The sequence below is a fragment of the Mesoplodon mirus genome (genome assembly GCF_964341445.2).
Source record: "Mesoplodon mirus genome assembly, chromosome: X".
NCBI lineage: Eukaryota > Metazoa > Chordata > Mammalia > Artiodactyla > Ziphiidae > Mesoplodon > Mesoplodon mirus.
In genome coordinates, this window is record NC_138981.1 from 100,955,215 (window position 1) to 100,975,953 (window position 20,739).

Here is a 20,739-nt window from a genome sequence, read left to right on the forward strand (position 1 = left end):
TAAACAGACATTCCTCCAAAGAAGACATACAGATGGCCAAGAAGCAAATGAACAGCTGCTGAACATCACTAATTATTGGAGAAATGCAAATCAAAACTACAATGAGGTATCATCTCACACCAGTTAGAAAGGGCATCACCAGAAAATCTACAAACAACAAATGCTGGAGAGAGCGTGGAGAAAAGGGAATCCTCTTGCACTGTTGGTGGGAATGTAAATTGATACAGCCACTATGGAGAACAATATGGAGGTTCCTTAAAAAACTAAAAATAAAATTACAATATGATCCAGCAATCCCACTACTGGGCATATACCCAGAGAAAACCGTAATTCAAAAAGGCACATGCACGCCAATGTTCATTGCAGCACTATTTACAATAGCCAGGTCATGGAAGCAACCTAAATGCCTATCGACAGTCAAATGGATAAAGAAGTTGTGGTACATATATACAATGGAATATTACTCAGCCACAAAAAGGAACGAAATTGGGTCATTTGTTGAGATGTGGAAGGATCTAGAGACTGTCATACAGAGTGAAGTAGTGAAGTAAGTCAGAAACAAATATCATATATTAACACATATATGTGGAACCTAGAAAAATGGTACAGATGAACCGGTTTGCAGGGCAGAAGTTGAGACACAGATATAGAGAACATACATATGGACACCAAGGGGGGAATGTGGCGGGGTGTTGGGGGTGGTGCTGTGATGAATTGGGTGATTGGGATTGACATGTATACACTCATGTGTACAAAATCGATGACTAATAAGAACCTGCTGTATAAAAAAAATAAAATTCAAAAATTCAAAAAAAAGACTAGGTTTAGGAAAACATATTTTAAGAATTTTAATAATAATAATAATAGCTCCCATTTACTGAGCAACTATTATGTTCCAGGCATTGTGATAAGTGATGCATTATCTTTAATCTTCACATTAATCTCACAAAGTTTGATTTATTACCCCAATTTTTGAAGAGATAGAGTGAAAGATTAATAATATAAGCATGTTAAATATCTTTTTTTAAACAGAATCTGAATTTTCAACGATTATCAAAATTGAATGGGAATATGAGGTCATTTAATTCAACCTTTCATCAACTGTAGTTGTTAAAGTTTCTTATTGCCCTATGCCTTTAATTCATGAGGTCTACTCCTATACCATAGAACCACCTACCACCACATAAAAATAGGCTGCAAATACCCTTTTGTTGCTTAACTACCTCTATGCTGGACTGTTTACTCTGATGCACCTCCTACATCGCTTCCTGCCCTGTTCTTGATTATCCTGACATGATTACCTTGCAATTCACTGACCTCGATTTGCCCTTCTGACCAGGTGCCTCAAAAGCTTTAGTCCTTTGTCTCCATACTTGACCATGTTTTAAACTCTCTGGGGTCAGCACTGTGTTGGATCCTGCCTGACTTCCAGGATATTATATCTCATGTCAGGCACTTCAGTAGCACCTCCATTTGAAAGTCTTTTCTTATTTCTGGCTAAAATTTCCCTTCCTACAATGTCTGCCTTTTGATTTTAGCCAGTTATAAAATTGTTTTTAACAATACAATGTAACTTTTCTACCAACTCCCACCTTTATTCTGTTCTACATCCAAAGCAAAGTGATGCAAGAGAAACTTGAGCATTAAAGACTAGGAAGACCAACTTGTCCTGGTTTTCTCACACTGTCCTGGTTTTGAAACTGGAAGTTCCCCTTCTCATGAACCTCCTCAGTCCTGGGAAAACTGGGATGGTTGGTCATCCTATATTTTAAACTCCAGTGTTCCTGTGCTATACAATAGCTTTCAAAAACAACCATTTGATGAGCACAGTCTAAGTAAATCTCTCTCACACATACACATAATTCCTCGAATGTAGAAAGAGTGCTAAAGTCATGACTGTACTTAGAGTTGTAAATTTCACAATCTAGGCATTACATGCCTTCCCTACTCTCCAGATAAGTGGAATAGGCTGAAAAAAATCAAGAGGCTTCACTGGATATTTATGCAATTTATTATGAATACCCAGGGATGGACCCTGTCTAGAAATTTGGTTTAAGAGTGAAAGGATTCAAACTTGTGACACTGATTTAATTCACAGTCCTTCCTAGTTTTTTGCTTCTTTGTCATAAAACTAATAGGAAACCTAGGCTGGGGTTCTCATATCGAAATTACCTATGCCAGTATTCCAAATTTCATGGTTTAATTGGTTACTCAGGATACTGAGGTGTGGGTCGGGAAATGTCACGAAGATATGAAGAATATTTCAAAACTATTTAACCCTTGTAGGATAGAGACAATTGAGGGTTAGCCCAAGGATGCGTTTTCTTTGGACCGTAAGGTGTATTCAGAAAAACAACAAACAAAAAACTGAATTAGTTGCCAATCACTGAAAGCCAAGAAGAGATGTTCAGAATAATGTGAGCACAGGAGATGTTCCATGAACACATACAGCACAGTTTAAAGATGCTCAATAAAAGAAAGACAGATTCCTGACTTTTCTTGAAAAATCAGATCTGGTCACACCGGGCTTGCATTAGTATAGACAGTGGTTTGAAAATGTTGTATTGGATCAGAATCCCCTGAAGGGCTTGTTAGACCACTGACTGCTGCCCCCCACCTCCGCTCCCAAGCACCAGATGTAGATTCAGTCAGTGGATCTGGGGGCAGGGCTTGACTTTTTGCATTTCTAACAAGTTTTCTTCTGATGCTCCTAGACCAAGTCCAAGAACCACACTTTTAGAACTCTGAGAACAATTGACTGGATTACAGTCACTGCTGCTGCCCCGTTCACCACCCTCATGTTTGATGGGGTCTGTAGTCTCAAGTTCACCATAGTCTCCATCTGGCTCGCCTCCCTCATTTGTATTAGCAGCCCAACCTCTATAACTATGTGAGGTTTCGACTATTTGATTACCCAGATTTTCACTTCACTTGTTATAAGAGTGTGGATATTTTTCTTGTAAGCCCAAACTCAGACACTTAAAAGGGACAGGGTGACCATAAGGATCGAGGGGAATGAGAAAAGGAAGCAAGTAGGTTGGACCTAGAGCCAAATTTCTGGTAGTTTTCCTTTTTAATTTCATTCCTTCATTAGCTGGAGGCTTGGGTGGGATAAGATGATATGGACCAGTGGCTCAACAAGCCTGGCTGGACAATGAGAATCACCTGGGCAGCTGTTAAAACCACCATCCTGGACTTCCCTGGTGGCACAGTGGTTGAGAATCCACCTGCCAATGCAGGGGACATGGGTTCGATCCCTGGTCTGGGAAGATCTCACATGCCGTGGAGCAACTAAGCCCATGCGCCGCAACTACTGAGCCTGTGAGCCACAACTACTGAGCCCACGTGCCGCAACTACTGAAGCCCACACGCCTAGAGCCCGTGCTCCGCAACAAGAGAAGCAACCGCAGTGAGAAGCCCGCGCACTGCAACAAAGAGTAGCCCCCGCTCACTGCAACTAGAGAAAGCCCACGCGCAGCAACGAAGACCCAATGCAGCCAAAAAACCCCCAAAACACCAAAAAAACCCACCACCCCAAAGCAGCTAAATCAGAATCTTAGTATTAAAACCCAGGTAAGCTCCTTGAATGATTTTACTATGTATAATATGAAAACCACTATCATAAACCTGTGAACTCCAGGTAAATAACTGTTCTCGCTGGAGGAAACAACTTTTATCTCAGTCTTTCTGCTCTGGGCTTTTCAAAGTAGTGTTTCCAAATATAAGTCACAAAGCTCTATCCAGACAAAGAATGCTCTGAACACAGGAGATGCTCCATAGACACACACAGTATAGAGTAAAGGTGCTCAGTAAATGTTTGTTAAGAGAATTGAATGCTAGAGAGCAATTGCCAGTGTTCTGAAGTTATGTAATCACTCTGAATTGTAAAACAGGTGCAGTTGCTTAAAAGAGATAGGTATACCGGTAGGAAGCTGAACTTATGAGCTTGCCTAATGCTTTGAAAATCAAGACATGTCACCAATTAGCTTATATTACATTTACGCTTTTGCCACTTGGAAAAGGTCCATTACAGCCTTAGGCTTTGTCTACATGCTGCCAAGCATCTGAATAAACAGTGCTAGGTTCAGTTAATCGTTTGGGTAATAATAAGCCCTTCCATTTTGATAGTACTTCTAGATCTTTAAAGCATTACCAAATTACAGTCTCATTTGATTCTCACAGCAATTGGGGATCATTTAAAATAGCTTAGTGGTGCAACTCGGGCTATAGAGTCAAACAGATTTGGGCTCAAATCCCTATTCCTACATTTACTAGTTACAAAACATGGCTTTTGGCAAGCTACTTAACCTCTCTGAGCCTTAATGTGTTTGACTTAACATGAGAATAATAATAGTAACCGTCTCATCAGACTGTTGTGATGATTAAGTGATTATGAAGGTCAAGTACTAAGCATAAAGCACAGAACATAGTAAATGCTCATAACTGTTAGCTGCCATTATTGTAATTATTATTACTAATATTAATTTGGATATTGTATTAGTCAGGGTTCTCCAGAGAAACAGAACCAATAGGAGATAAATAGATAAATAGATAGATAGACAGATAGATATACATATAGATATATATGAGGAGATTTATTATAAGAATTGGCTCACGTGGTCATGGAGGCCAGGAAGTCCCACCAGCTGCCATCTGCAAGCAAAAGAAAGCTGAAAGTATAATTCAGTCTGAGCCCAGAGTCTGCAAACCAGAAACTCCAGTGTCCGAGGGCAGGAGAAATGGAAGTCCTAGCTCAAGAAGAGTGAGAGTTCACCCTTCAGCTGCCTTTTTGTTCTATTTGGGTCCTCAACAGATTGGATGATGCCCACCCACATTAGTGAGGGCATATCTCTTTACTCAGTCAGATTCAAATGCTAATCTCTTCCAGAAACACCCTCACAGACACACTGAGAAATAATGTTTTAACAGGTATCTGGGCATCCCTTAGCCCAGTTGAGTTGACACATAAAATTAACCATCACAGATATTATCCATCTCAAAGTAAAATCTTTACATGCTTAACTGTGTCTTTCATTTTACCATGCAGACAAACCACGGTAAGATGGGAGGAGAGGGGGGTATTCATAACATTTTTGTCTAAACCACAGAAAGGCATGTATCAGAAGGTCAAGAGCTTCAAACTCCTTGTACTCTTAACATTGACAGCTTGAGGTAAGGGCAAGAATTAGTCAAGAGATTGGTGGCAGTAGTGGCATACAAGATGATTCTTAGTACCGCAACACACAGAATGAAGGAAAATGTGTAGGCAACCCTCTCCCTCTTTCTGAACAAACCTTTGGCTTTCCTAGAGTGACAAATAGTTTTAGCATAATAAGGATCACTGCTGAATGTCTACCCTGATAGGCAATAGAATCATTATTCCTATTTAACATATGAGGAAAGTGAGGCTAATAGAACTCAAATAACTTACATAAGATCACACTGATAGGGGCTTCCCTGGTGGCGCAGTGGTTGAGAGTCCGCCTGCCAATGCAGGCGACGTGGGTTTGTGCCCCGGTCCAGGAGGATCCCACATGCCGCGGAGCGGCTGGGCCCGTAGCCATGGCCGCTGAGCCTGCGCGTCCGGAGCCTGTGCTCCGCAACGGGAGAGGCCACAACAGTGAGAGGCCCGCATACCGCAAAAAAAAAAAAAAAGATCACACTGATAGAAAAATGGTTGAGGTAGGAATCAAACCCGTATCTATAGTCCTCCAAAACCCATGCTCCTTCCATCATATCATGTGGCTTTTCCTGTACACCTCAGGATGTCATCCACCACACTTCATATGAAGGCAGCTATCCCGGTGGTCATGCACTGCCTACTTGTCCTCCCCCCTGTGAAGGAAGGTCACCATGGCCCACTCACTCATAAACTCATGACATAATAAATAATCAAGAGTTGGCATGCTGTTCTAGAAATACTGTGATACATTTGCCCACAGTTCGTGTGGTTTTAGGATCAGTTATAAAATGTCTTCATCCTTTTGGTAAGGGCTAGGGAACAGTATCAGAGTGGGAGGTCCTGAATCAGAGTGGGAGGTCCTGAGGATGAGAAAGGGAGATATTTTTCTCCAGATATCTTCCACAGGAGCTGGAAGGAACCCTAGAAATCTAATACAGCCCCCTATTTTTATAGGTGGAAACACTGCCATATTAATAACAGATGAGGTCTCATTCATTCATTTATTCATTCTTCCTGCTTCCCTCCCCAGTGCTTACCAAAACTTGAAACAGTGTCTATGGGTGAACTTCCTTTCTTAGGTGGCCTAAATTTCAAACACTGAGTAGGCTTATAAGGCAAGCTTCTAAGTAGTAGGCTTCTGTATCAGGTGGCATCTATTAAAGTGGGCATGTGATGGAGCTATACAAATATGCTTGGACTAGTAAATTAGTAAGGCTTTCATTACAGATGAAAATGCTGCCCCCCCCCAAATCAGGAAAAGGCTAAATACTATATGACTTGTTTATAGATGAGAAAGTAGGATCAGACCACTTGAGATTTCAAATGGTGAATGGAGCAGGCCCATCTCTGGAGGAGCTGGAGCAGACAGAGGCAGAACAAATGAGGAAAAGTGCTGAACCCACTATCTATTACATGATGCTATGGCCCAGACTTTCTAATGCTCTAGACAGTTTGTTTGATTAGTACAAATAAACTTACCTACATGGACTTAGGTATATGTATGATACTTTAGTTCTCCATCACTAAAATAAACATAGCATTAATATATCTTTTCCATTTAGGCCAAACTGGAGTTAATAAAAGACATCTAGTGACAGTTCAGAACAATTATATCTTGCCATAAAAGACCATATTAAACTATAGAATGCTCTAGAAATGATTCAAAATGGAAAGCACTGGATGCAGTGGTTATGTTTCATTCCAAATTCAGCTGGAAACTTGCAAAAAAGAAATGAATCAACAACTCATCAACTTCTGAAACAGCTTTTCTTCTGTTTGCTGGGCAGAGTCATCATTTAAGCTGATCATTTATCTTTCCTAAAGGGATTTTTCATTGAATGGGATTCTGGGATGTGCTTCTAGAGATATGTCAAACATCATAAAATAGTTATTAGTTCCATATGCTGAATTTGCTTCCAAGTGCACCTGTAATGTGTTGTCTCGCCCAAGAATGCCCATATAGTTTTATGTTTTCCCTTTCCTCATTCCTCAATATCCCCTGGAGCTCTTGATTATAGGAATCAGTCAAGGAGCTTCTCAACAGGAATATCTTTGCCAGTCTGCTCCATTGGACTTTTTTGGAGACCTCCAACTAGAATCCAGCCTCCTTTCTTGTAATGTCATACAGACCACGTGCAAGTTTTGGTCATCCACTCAGGAAAATTCTTTCTTTTTAGTATTTCAACTGCTACTTGCTCTTGATGCACGTTGAACATTCAACCAATTTTTATTTGCTAGTTGACTTTATTTTCCAATTCTTGAGCTTCTTTTTCATTTTCAAACTTAACGGGATAAATTGCAAATTTAGGAGGCCATTTCAAATGATTTATTCATAAGGTTTCAAATCTGAGCAAACTGTTTTACACAACTCTTCCAAAAAGTTAAAAATAAAATGTCTACCTATGCCAAAGTAAGCACAGAAACAAAGCTTCTTTTCGAATGCAAAAATGGTTCCTTTTAGAAATATACAGGAGCATTTTTAAAGTGCAAGTTTTAATTTCCTGGTCTATGATATAAAGATGACATTCAGAGTAACCAGGAGGCATAGTAGATATAAACCAAACTACAGTTGACCCCATCTCTCTCACTCCCCTATCCTATCCAATTCATTGGCAAGGCCTGTTGATTTTGTGTCCTAAACAATTCTCCAATCTGAATACTTCTCTCCATCTCCATTGCCACCTGGTCTGAGTTACAATCATCTCCTGCTCAGATGGCTACAGAAGCTTTGTGACTGGCTTTTTGCTTTCATCCTTTACTCCTGTGGTAGACTAAATAATGCCCCTCACACACCCCTCCCCACAACACACACAGGAAGATGTCTACAAACTATTCCCTAGAACCTGTGTATGGGTTCCCTTACATGGTTAAGAGGGATTTTACAGATATGATTAAGTTAAGAATGTTGACATGGGGAGATTATTCTGGATTATAGAGTTGTCTCCAATGTAATCACAAGGGTCCTTATAAGACGGAGGCAGAGTCAGAGATAGAAAATGTAATGATCGGAGGTGATGTCAGAGAGAGAAGATTCTACATTGCTGGCTTTGAAAATGGAGGAAGGGGCTTCCCTGGTGACACAGTGGTTAAGAATCCGCCTGCTAATGCAGGGGACATGGGTTCGAGCCCTGGTTCGGGAAGGTCCCACATGCCGTGGAGCAACTAAGCCTGTGGGCCACAACTACTGAGCCTGAGCTCTAGAGCCCACGTGCCACAACTACTGAAGCCCACGTGCCTAGAGCCCATGCTCCGCAACAAGAGAAGCCACTGCAATGAGAAGCCTGTGCACCGCAACAAAGAGTAGCCCCTGCTCGCCGCAACTAGAGAAAGCCCACACGAGCAGCAATCAAGACCCAATGCAGCCAAAAATAAATAAATTAAATAAATAAATTTTTTAAAAAAAGAAAGAAAATGGAGGAAGGAGCCATGAGGCAAGGAATGCAGGAGGCCTCTGGAAGCTGGAAAAGGCAAGGAAACAGATTCTCTCCTATAGCCCTCAGAAGGAACACTTCTGCCTTGATTTTAGCCCAGAGAGCTGATTTTGGACTTTTCACTTGCAGTACAGACAATAAATCTGTGTGTGTTTTTAAGCCACTAAATTTGTGTGAATTGGTTACAGCAGCCATAAAAAATTAATATAACTCCCCACAATAGATTCCCCACACAATAGAAGGATCTTTTTTAAAAATTAATATTCCTCAATGGCAGCTCTAGGAACTCAGAGACGAGTCCAAAATACTAACATATCCTCCAAGGCTCTGTGTTATGGGTTGAATTGTGTCCCTCCAAAATTCATATGTTGAAGTCCTAACCTCCAGTACCTCAGAATGTGACCTTATTTAGAGAGAAGGTGTTTGCAGAAGTAATCAATTTAAGTGAGATCATTAGAGTAGGCCCCAATCTGACTAGTGTCATTATATATATGAAAAAAAAAAGAAAAAGGAGATGTATACACAGAGACACACAGATAGAGAGAAGACAATGTGAAGAGCCACAGGGAGAAGAAGTGGCTACATAACAAGCTAAGTGGACAGTCCCGGAACACATCCCTACCTCACAGCCCTCTAAAGGAACGAACCCCACCAACAACTTGATTTTGGATTTTTAGCCTCCAGAACTATGAGACAGTAAATTTCTGTTGTTTTAAGCCACCCAGTCTGTGGTACTTGTTACAGCAGGGCTAGCAAACTAATTCACCCAGCATGACCTGGCCTCTGTCTGCCTTCCCAGGTTTATCTTGAGCGATCTTTCTCTCTCTCTCTGCCTGCAGCCACATGGGCCTCTCTCTTCTAAGCCTTCACACATGCTATGGGACATTTATCCCCACCGCCCACCTCTCTTTACCTGATTAACATCCTATTCATCCTTCAGGTGTCCGCTTAAATGTCACTCTTCAGAGACTTCCCCTCATCGATTTGAAGGGTGTTACCAGTCTCCATTATTCATTCGTAACACCCTGGCCTTTTCTGTAATAGCTCATATAAAATTTTTAATTCCAAATCTATCTTAATATATTTTATTTTAAATAAAAATAATTTTTTTAATAAAAAAATTAATGTCTGTCTGTGACAATGGCTATATTGTTAACTACTGTATACACTGTGCCTAGCACATTGCCTAACATGTAACAGGTACTCAATAAATAATTTGTTGAACGAATAGATAAATTCATGCCCTGAGACAAAAGATCTCTGACAAAACCTGCTTCAAATTCACATTCTCTCATCCAGGCCTCACATTTCAAGAACAGAAATCTGAGAGGCCGTCCCTCAGTGTCTTGGTAAAAGGCTCTAGAAACAGAGTTGCTCCTCTCTCCACCCTTACCTTGTATACTGAGGACCCAGAATCCCAGGTAAATGGATATCACTATTGATAGCTCATTAGATGCCCCCCCAGTTTCAAACCCAGGAAGACTTCTGATATACTGCATCCTCAGGATGGTAACATTTCTGATATGGACAAGCAAGGAAAAAGCTCAGTGCAAGAAATGAAACTATCAAATAATCACCGTTGCAAAGAAAAAAAAAGGGCAATTTAAAAAGAAAGCAAGTTTTAAGGAAATTTGATGCTCATAAAGTTTGAGGATTTCATGTTCCCCCACCCCCAATGAATTTCCTTGGTAAGAGATGCTGCAACCAGAGTCATCTTGAGAATTGCTGCAACCCCCCATTTCACCTTATATGTGTAGGCATTGCCATCACAGTCACAAGTGGAGCCCAAAGTCATAAAACTAGATGGATACTTAAGCCTTAATGGACATATACAAATCTTTGCTTCATAATACTGCCTTTTATTTTTAAGTGCTAATGTCAATTCAGTATTATACAGTTTCCTAGTACATGGTAAAATGTCACTTCAGGACATAAGGGAGCAAGGAACATAGGTATCAATTTGCAATGACTCCTTCTTAAAATTGCTCTTGCGTGACAAGCTTATGAGTCATGATGTTTGTGCTATAAATTCATTATAGATTCTCATATCATGGTCCATCATCATTTTAACTTGGCATGCTTTCAAGGCTTCTCAATAGCACTAGAAATTTGTTGTTTTTCTTTCCGGCTGCTTTAATATCCTACCCTTTAAAATGTTGATTTGCGTTATGGAAAATCCCCTCAGTTAAAGTTGTCTACTGCGACACCAATTCTGAGCTAGCCATCATGAGTAAGGGCTCCAGCTGAATCTGAAAATCAGGTTTTGAAGTTTCCATGTTAGGGATCTCTTTGAGATGTGGGATGGTGTTCACCTATCACCACTGATTCAACTGTTTTCACAGTTCAGTTTGTTGTTTCAGTCACCATCACAGTCAAACCATCGGGCCCTTTTGGCCATGAAGAAGACCAGATCAACTGTTCAATCTCCTGGCAATCGACCCATAAAATGGTCAATATAATCAAGGCTGCCAAGCCAGCCTCAACCCTACAGGAGAAAGCTGCTAAAACACCACACTTTCGGGGAACGCAGATTGCTTTGCTTTCCCTGTCAGCTAGTGCAGAATTATGTTTTACTGATCCTATGGGAAAGGCATCTTTAATAACTAATGACAGCTTAGTACTTATGTTGGTTGAGTTTCAGGTTTTTAAATATTAAAGTTCACAACATACCTATGCAAATGACGTCGGTTTATTTATACATACGTGTGTGCGTATTGATATGTATATGTATAAATGTACACACACACACACACACACATACACATGGAGCCATTGGTTGCCTTTGGTCATTCATAAAACTCAGTGTGCATTCCTTTATGTGACCAGAATCTTAAAAGTTAAATAGCTGAAAAATGAATGAGGACATAGGAATCACAATGAAGCACCATAAAGGCAGTTATTGAACTACTGAGCACAATAGAAAAATGACAGAACACTTTGTTGAAAATTAATTATTTGGGCATATGTATATGTGGGGCCATCAAGAAATGAAGAATTTTGAGAAAGTATGGGTATTTTTAAAGGTACAAATAAATCATAAAATGTTGACTGAGACATTCCTAAGAAAAAAACTGAACTGTTTTCTCAAGTTAAAAACCGTAATTCTTTGTAATTTTTGTTACAACTTGATTTCAGTAAACAACATTTGTAACATTTGCAAATGAGATTAGGAGACAAAAATCATGATGTTTCCATCCTATGATTTTATATATTAGGAGCTGTACAGGTCTTAATGTTTGTTACTCCTTGTGGGAAGCCAGGCTAGCTATGCTATTTCCATATAAATTTAGAGTATTCTATTTTACATCTTAAAATTGGGTCATTGCAGCCAGAAAATTCATACCAAATTGCATTGCCTGGGCACACTGGCAGAGTTGTCAAAATATTCTCATCAGCTGAGTAAATTTTTGCTCAGAGCAAAAACAACAGACTGCAAAACACAAGTACCCTGTAAGCTATCAATTAGCCCACACATGAAAATAAACTCATATCAAATAGAAATTATGTCTGTGACATAAAACACACACACATGCACACACGCATACAGAGCTATCCATTTGATGGCATTCCTTTGAAATAAAGTTTTTTTTGAGAATGCCTCCTTGGCAGAAATCCTTGTCTCTGATTAGAAAATGGAAGGTATTATCATCATTTACTTTCAGTTATAGGAAAAAATTTCATTGTGTTAGATGCCAACATAGCAACAGAATCAAGAGTCACATATTAGCCTCTGATAATGGAACCTATAAAGAAATCTAGGGCTGAAGAAAACAGTAACAACCCAACATCATCATCCATCTCAAGGGGTTGAGATACTAGGCTGAAATCAGAAATCAGATAGGAGGGGCCCCTTATGGGTTCTCCAGTAGGAAGATTGTTTCTGGAAAAGATTTTGGGAGAGAGTTCCAACAGCCACTTGCAAAGAAGAGTTTGAATGAGAACATAGAGAAGGAGACAAACTATAAATTACTCAGGTAAAAAGCAATGAGGTCCTGGATTAGGGCTGATTATAGTGAAAGCTATGTCTGAATGGTTTTGTGATAAAGGAAGATTCTATGTGACTGAATGCAAAATGGGTTAAAGTATTGTCATGTTCCCCCCACTTATGATTAAGCCAGCTACTTGTGCTCTTTATGTGCTACAGAAACATGCTCTATTAATTATTCTTTTTGTCTCTTATAACTTCAGTCACTTCCTAGTTATTGGGTCTTTCTTCTCTGCCTGCAAGTAACCACATACCTATATGGCTAAAAATAAAAAAGAAGAAGAAAACAAGCCTTCATTCAACCCTGAATCTTCCTTACCTACCTGATTATCGTTCTCCATCCCTCTACTACTAAATCCTTGAGAAAGTAGTCTATAATTTTTCTTCCTCCCTTTGGCTCATTTCAACAATTCAATGAACATTTAATGAGCATCTACCATGTACCAAGTGATAATACAAGGGACTGAGAAGAAAAAGGCAAATACATAATCCTAAATCTCAAGAAGTATGCAGCTAGTAGGGGAAAAAATGATATAAACAAATATAAGTATTTGAGCTCTTGTTATACTAACATAGAAACCAAATATTTTAGGACACATTTTTGAGTTAAGACAGATATTCCTCATTATCTGACTCTTACTACTCATGACTCAACACTCAGGAACCAAACATATTCAGATCACATTGTGTTCTCTCTTATCTGAACTGCCACAATCCAAACTTGGGAACTAAACAGATGTGGACAATGAGGGAGGCTTGGTTTTATAATATGATGTGATACTTCAAATAGTACAGCTTCTGCTATAAAACCAACACTAGGGACTTCCCTGGTAGTGCAGTGGTTAAGAATCTGCCTGCCAATGCAGGGGACACGGGTTTGAGCCCTGGTCCGGGAAGATCCCACATGCTGCGGAGCAACCAAGCCCATGCACCACAACTACTGAGCCTGTGCTCTAGAGCCCATGAGCCACAACTACTGAGCCCACGTGCCTAGAGCCCGTTCTCTGCAACAAGAGAAGCCACTGCAATGAGAAGCCTGTGCACCGCAATGAAGAGTGGCCCCCGCTCGCCACAACTAGAGAAAGCCCGCACGCAGCAACGAAGACCCAATGCAGCCAAAAATAAATAAATAAATAAATAAATAATTTTTAAAAACCCCAACACTAATTTCATGTTTGACAAATCTAATACTGAAGGTTTTAAAACTGTTGGTAAAAAATAAAAACAAAAGTTAAAACTGTTGGTGACTCCCTCATTCTTGATACTCTCCTTCACTGGCCTCCAGGACAAAATTTGTTCTCTACATTTCTCCTTGCAACTCTTATTTTTTCAGCACCCTTCAGTACTGTCTTCCCTTCAAACCATAGAGATTAGACCCTAGGTCTATGCTATTCAAAATGTGGTCTGTTATCAAACAACATCAACATCATCTCTGAGCTTATTAGAAATGCAGAATCAGGAATTCCTGGCAGTCCAATGGTTAGGACTCCACGCTTTCACTGCCAAGTGCCTGGGTTCCATCCTTGGTCAGGGAACTAATATCCCACAAGCTGTGCAGCACAGCCAGGAAAAAGAAAAAAAAAAGAAAAGAAAAAAGAAATGCAGCATCTCCGGCCCTCCCAGACTGAATGAATCAGAATCTATAATTTAATAAGATACCTAGGCAATTCATATGCACATTAAATCTCAATAAACACGGTAAAAGCATTTGGCAAAGTCCAATCTCCATTCCTAATAAAAACTCTCAGCAAAGTAGGGTTATAAGGGAACTTCCTCAACCTGAGGAAACTACAAAACTACAGCTTTCATATTTAAGGGTAAGAGATTGAATGCCTTGCCTCGAAGATCCAGAACAAGGTAAGAATGTTTACGTTCACCACTCATATTCAACAATGTTCTGGAGGTACTAGCCACTGCAAAAAGCAAGAAGAACTAAAAAGCACACAGATTGAAAAGGAAGAAATAAAACTGTCTCTATCTGCATATGATATGATTGTCTATGTAGAACACCTCAAGCAAAATACAAAAGAGCTGACAGAACTAAGTGAGTTTAGCAAGGTCTCAGGATACAAGGTTAATAATGTAAAAATAAATTGTATTTCTATATACTAGCAATGAACAGTTGGATATTGAAGAAAAATGTACCATTTACAGTAGCATTAAAAATCATAAAATATACTGGTATAAATCTAGGAAAATATGTGCAAGATCTGTATGTGTGAGGAAAAAAAAACATCCTGCAAAACATTATTGAAAAATGTCAAAGAAGACCTAAATAAATGGAGAGACACACCACATTAATGGATTGGAAGACTCAATATTGTTAAGAGGTCGAATCTCCCCAAACTGATCTACAAATTCAACTACAATTACAGACAAAATTTTCTAGCAGTGACCCACCTCCTAGAGAAATGGAAATAAAAACAAAAATAAACAAATGGGACCTAATGAAACTTCAAAACTTTTGCACAGCAAAGGAAACCATAAACAAGACGAAAAGACAACCCTCAGAATGGGAGAAAATATTTGCAAATGAAGCAACTGACAAAGGATTTATCTCCAAAATTTACAAGCAGCTCATGCAGCTCAATATCAAAAAAACAAACAACCCAATCCAAAAATGGGCAGAAGACCTAAATAGACATTTCTCCAAAGAAGATATGCAGATTGCCAATAAACACATGAAAGAATGCTCAACATCACTAATCATTAGAGAAATGCAAATCAAAACTACAATGAGGTATCACCCCACACCAGTCAGAATGGCCATCATCAAAAAATCTACAAACAATAAATGCTGGAGAGGGTGTGGAGAAAAGGGAACCCTCTTGCACTGTTGGTGGGAATGTAAATTGATACAGCCACTTTGGAGAATAGTATGGAGGTTCCTTAAAAAACTACAAACAGAACTACCATACGACCCAGCAATCCCACTACTGGTCATATACCCTGAGAAAACCATAATTCAAAAATAGTCATGGACCACAATGTTCATTGCAGCTCTATTTACAATAGCCAGGACATGGAAGCAAACTAGGTGTCCATTGACGGATGAATGGATAAAGAAGATGTGGCACATATATACAATGGAATATTACTCAGCCATAAAAAGAAACGAAATTAAGTTTTTGTAGTGAGGTGGATGGATCTAGAGTGTGTCATACAGAGTGAAGTAAGTCAGAAAGAGAAAAACAAACACCGTATGCTAACACATATATATGGAATCTAAAAAAAAAGAAAAAAAATGTTTTTGAAGAATCTAGGGGCAGGGCAGGAATAAAGACACAGACATAGAGAATGGACTTCAGGACACGGGGAGGGGGAAGGGTAAGCTGGGATGAAGTGAGAGAGTGGCATTTACATATATACACTACCAAATGTAAAATAGCTAGCTAGTGGGAAGCAGCCACATGGCACAGGGAGATCAGCTCGGTGCTTTGCGACCACCTAGAGGGGTGGGATAGGGAGTGTGGGAGGGAGGGAGACGCAAGATGGAAGAGATATGGGGATATATGTATATGTATAACTGATTCACTTTGTTGTAAAGCAGAAACTAACACACCACTGTAAAGCAATCATACTCCAATAATGATGTTAAAAAATTTTTCTAGCAGGAGATTTTTATTGTAGATGTAGACAAGTTGGTTCAAAAAAAATTCATATGGAAAGGGAAAGGAACTAGTATAGTCAAAGCAATTTTGAAAAAGAACAAAGTTGGAGGACTCACTCCACCTGATAGTAAGGCTTATTACATTGCTACAGTACTCAGAGAGTGTGATATTGGCAGAAGGATAAACATATAGATCAAAGGGACAGAATAGAGAGTCCAGAAATAGACCCACACAAATATGGCCAACTGGTTTTTGACAAAGGATAAAGGCAATGGTGTTTGTATAATTGGATATCCACATGCAAAAAATCAACTTGAATCATACCTCACATCATACACAAAAATTAACTCAAAATGAATTATAGACCTAAATGTAAACCCTAAAACTATAAAACTTCTAGAAGAAAACATAGAACAAAATCTTTGTAACTTTGGTTTAGACAAAGGTTTCATAGATACGACACTGAAATATGATCCATGAAAAAACTGACAAATTAACTTCAAAAAACAATATTAAGATAATGAAAAGAGAAGCCACAGACTCGGAAAAAAATATGTGCAAATCACATGTCTCATAAATGAGTTGTATCCAGCATATAAAAAGAACTCTCAAAACTCAGTATTTCTCAAAAAGTTAAGTACAGAGTTACCATATGACCCAGCAATTCCACTTCTAGGTATACAGCCAAAAGAACTGAAAACATATCCACACAAAATTCTCACATGAATGTTTACAGCAGCATTATTCATAATAGCCAGCAGGGAATTCCCCAGTGGTCCAGTGGTTAAGACTCTGCCTTCCAATGCAGGGGGCTTGGGTTCAATCCCTGGTTGGGAAACAAAGATACCACATGCCGTGCGGTGCAGCAAAACAAAACAAAACAAAACAAAAAAAACACATAATAGTCAGCAAATGGAAATAAACCAATTGTCCATTAACTGATGAATGGATAAACAAATTGTGATATATCCATACGATGGAATACTATTCAGCCCTAAAAGGAATGAAGTACTGGTTACATGCTACAACATGGATAATCCTTGAATAAATTTATGCTAAAATGAATACACAAAAGGCCATATATTATATGATTCCATTTATATGAAATGTCCAGAATATGCAAATCCATAGTGATATAAAGTACATTAGTAGTTGCCAGGGGCTGGGGGTAAGGAAAATGGAGAGTGACTGTTAAAGGGTATGGGCTTTCCTTTTGGGGTGATGAAAATTAGAGAGTGGTTAAAATAACACTCAATAAAAATGGGAAAAAACTGTCAATAATAACAACTCAATTAGAAATGGGCAAAATATTTGAACAGAAACTTCACCCAACATATACAGATGGCAAATAAAGATATGGAAGGATGTTCATATTTAACCATAGGGAAATCACATTAAAAACACATTTAGATATCACTACACACTATTTAGAATGCTATAATATTAAAAAAAAAAAGAACTGACATTACCAAGTACCAGCAGGGATGCAAAACAACCAGAACATTCATATAGTGCTGGTAGGCACAGCCACTTTGGAAAACAGTTTGATAGCTTCTTATAAACTTAAACATAAACTTACATTACAACACAGCAATTCCATTCCTAGATATTTACCAAACTGAAATTAAAAATCATATTCACACAAAAACCTGTATACCCCGAAGTGGAAACAACCCAAACTGGTAGATGGATATACAAACTGTGATGCATCCATAAAATGCAATATTACTTGGAAATAAAAAGGAATGAACTACTGATACACTCAACAACATGGATGAATCTCAAATGTGTTACACTATAAAGCATTTTTACACTGGCTTCTTTTTATACAGTATATTATTCATTTTTTATGACAATCTGGAAAAGGCAAAACTATAGACAACTAACACATTAGTGGTTGTCAGGGGCTGGGAGTAGGGGGAAGGTTTGATTACAGAAGAGCAAGGGGGATGGTTATGGGATGACTGAATTGTATACTAAAAAGGGTGACTTAGTGTATGAAATTTACACCTTTAAGGAAAAAACATGCAGCTCAAATATCCCTTTCTCTGTGAAACCTTTTCTCATGTTCCGTGTCAATTAAATTTGTCCTTTTCTTGCAACTTCATCATAGCATGTGTCAACCTTTATGTTATTATTAGTTATGTAGACATCCTTATTTTACATTTGACTATGAGCTCCTTGATGGCAAGCGCTCCTTCTACTATTTAGCACAGCTGGTCCTTGTACAGAGTAGGTGTTCCAGAAACATTTTAAGTGAAGGAGGGGAAGATTTCACGTTTGTAAGCCTGAATCAGTGAGGCCATGATGGAACCACTAACAAAGACAAGAAGCAGAGAAAGGAGGGCAAAGAGCACGAAATGGCACGATGGACACGACCTGGTGCATTTTCCCCACCTCACTACATGCCACAAGCCTTCAGACTGAGTGAAAATCAGAGCCTAGTGGGATTGATACTGGGATTACCACATATAGAGAAGAACCAAGAGACTAGGCAAGGCTGAGACAAGTAGGATAAGCAACTAAAATACAGCAATATGGAATACATATCAGAAGTGGGAAGACAATGACCGAAGGAAAAATCCAAAATCCAAAGGCCACAAAATGGGGTTTTGGCCAAGGAAGACAATAAAGCAGCATCCTTGAATAGTTTGATGCAAAGAGAATAATCTAGAGTCTAAAGCACAAAACTTAATGACAATGGCAACTACATTTGCATAGCGTTTTCTGTTTTTCAAACTGCTTTTCCAGTCATTATCTTGTTTGGTCCTCGTAGATTTTTAATTAGCAAAATTATTTACATATTATACATATTTATCACCCTTTCTCACTACCAAATAAAGCAATAACATTTCCACAGATATTTATGATTCATTTCTTATTAGCTCAACACTCAAATTTTCCATATTTTCCCTTCATATACATAGTTTATTCAGTCTCCTCTCTCTGATCCAACATCGTTTGTTCTATAGGCCAATATTCCTTCTGGATCTCTTGTTTATCTATAGTATGTCTGCCATCTCCATGAGTCTTTTTTTCATATATATATATATTTAGATTATATACTATATATTACATATTATATACTTTATTGAGATATAATGGATATTAGTTTCAGATTACAACATAATGATTCCATATTTGTATATATTGCAAAATGATCACCACAATAAGACAAGTTAATATCCATCACCACCATTTTTGTCAAGAACGTTTTTTAAATCGAAGTATAGTTGCTGTACAATATTGTATAAGTTACAGGTATACAACATAGTGATTCACAATTTTTAAAGGTTATACTCCATTTATAGTTATTATAAAATATTGGCTATATTCCCTGTGCTGTACAATATACCCTTGTAGCTTATTTTACACCTAATAGTTTCTACCTCTTACTCCTCCACCCCTATCTTGCCCCTCCCCTCTCCCCTATCCCCACTGGTAATCACTAGTTTGTTCTCTGTATCTGTGAGTCTGTTTCTTTTTTGTTATATTCACTAGTTCATTGGATTTTTTAGGTTCCACATATAAATGATATCATACAATATTTGTCTTTGTCTGACTTATTTCACTTAGCATAATGCCCTCCAAGTTTATCCATGTTGCTGCAAATGGCAAAATTTTTACAAGCACATTTAAGATCTACTCTCTTAGCAACTTTCAAATATACAATACAGTGTCATTAACTATAGTCATCATCTGTACATGAAATTCCCAGGACTTATTTATAACTGGAAGTCTGTACCTTTTGATCACCTTCACACATTTTGTCCGCCCCTCAACCACAGTGAATTTCTATCTCCCAAATCATGATGCTAGATCTTTCTTATTGTCTGCTTTCCTCTAATAGGACCTGATGAATTTTTCTGGAGATCCAGCAGTCCTGCTATTGCCACCCCTAATGTTATCCATAATCCAACTCAAAAAGATATTCAGTGAGATACCTCCAAAGATGAAGAGTTAAGGTATCACTTTCTTCTATTATCTTCTCTTGAGCAGGTATCGTATCTCTTCTGAAACTTTGCATTAATTTTAAGCAGTTGTTTATTATATAAAGCAAAACATTATAGTTTTGCCCCAATTCTTCTAGTTCCTGCAACCACTTAAAGATATTTAAATTTTTTCTCTTCATTGAGTTTATCAGTTTCAATTTCACAAGTAGAATCTTTTGATTTCTTATTACCCTTTCATTTCTCACTTGTTCTAAATCCTCAGTCTTTAGTGTCCATTCTGCAACAGTCCTTTTGGTCTTTAAAAATTATTTTCCTTTTGAGCAGAGAAAAGGCTTCTCATTAATCATTTATGCTTTTCTCTTTCAATTCTATGAAGACAGTCTATGACATGCTCCAACATGAATGAACCTTGAAAACCTTATGCTAAGAAAGTGGAGAAGCCAATCACAAAAGACCACATACTATATGATTCCATTTTTATGAAAGGCCCAGAATGGGCAAGTCCATAGAGATAAAAAGTAGATTAGTAGTTGCCTAGAGCTGAGGGGATGGGAAAATGGGGTATTATATTACTAAT

General features: G+C 38.4%; 1 long non-coding RNA gene across 1 annotated transcript in view; it reads left to right on the forward strand.

The window, feature by feature from the left end:
* Positions 1 to 20,161, forward strand: part of LOC309797122 — a 181,981-nt gene extending 161,820 nt beyond the window's left edge. The window contains exon 3 of the long non-coding RNA XR_014292550.1: positions 20,060 to 20,161. This is a non-coding gene — a long non-coding RNA (uncharacterized lncRNA). The remainder of the gene's footprint in view (positions 1 to 20,059) is intronic.
* The last annotated feature ends 578 nt before the right edge of the window (positions 20,162 to 20,739 follow it).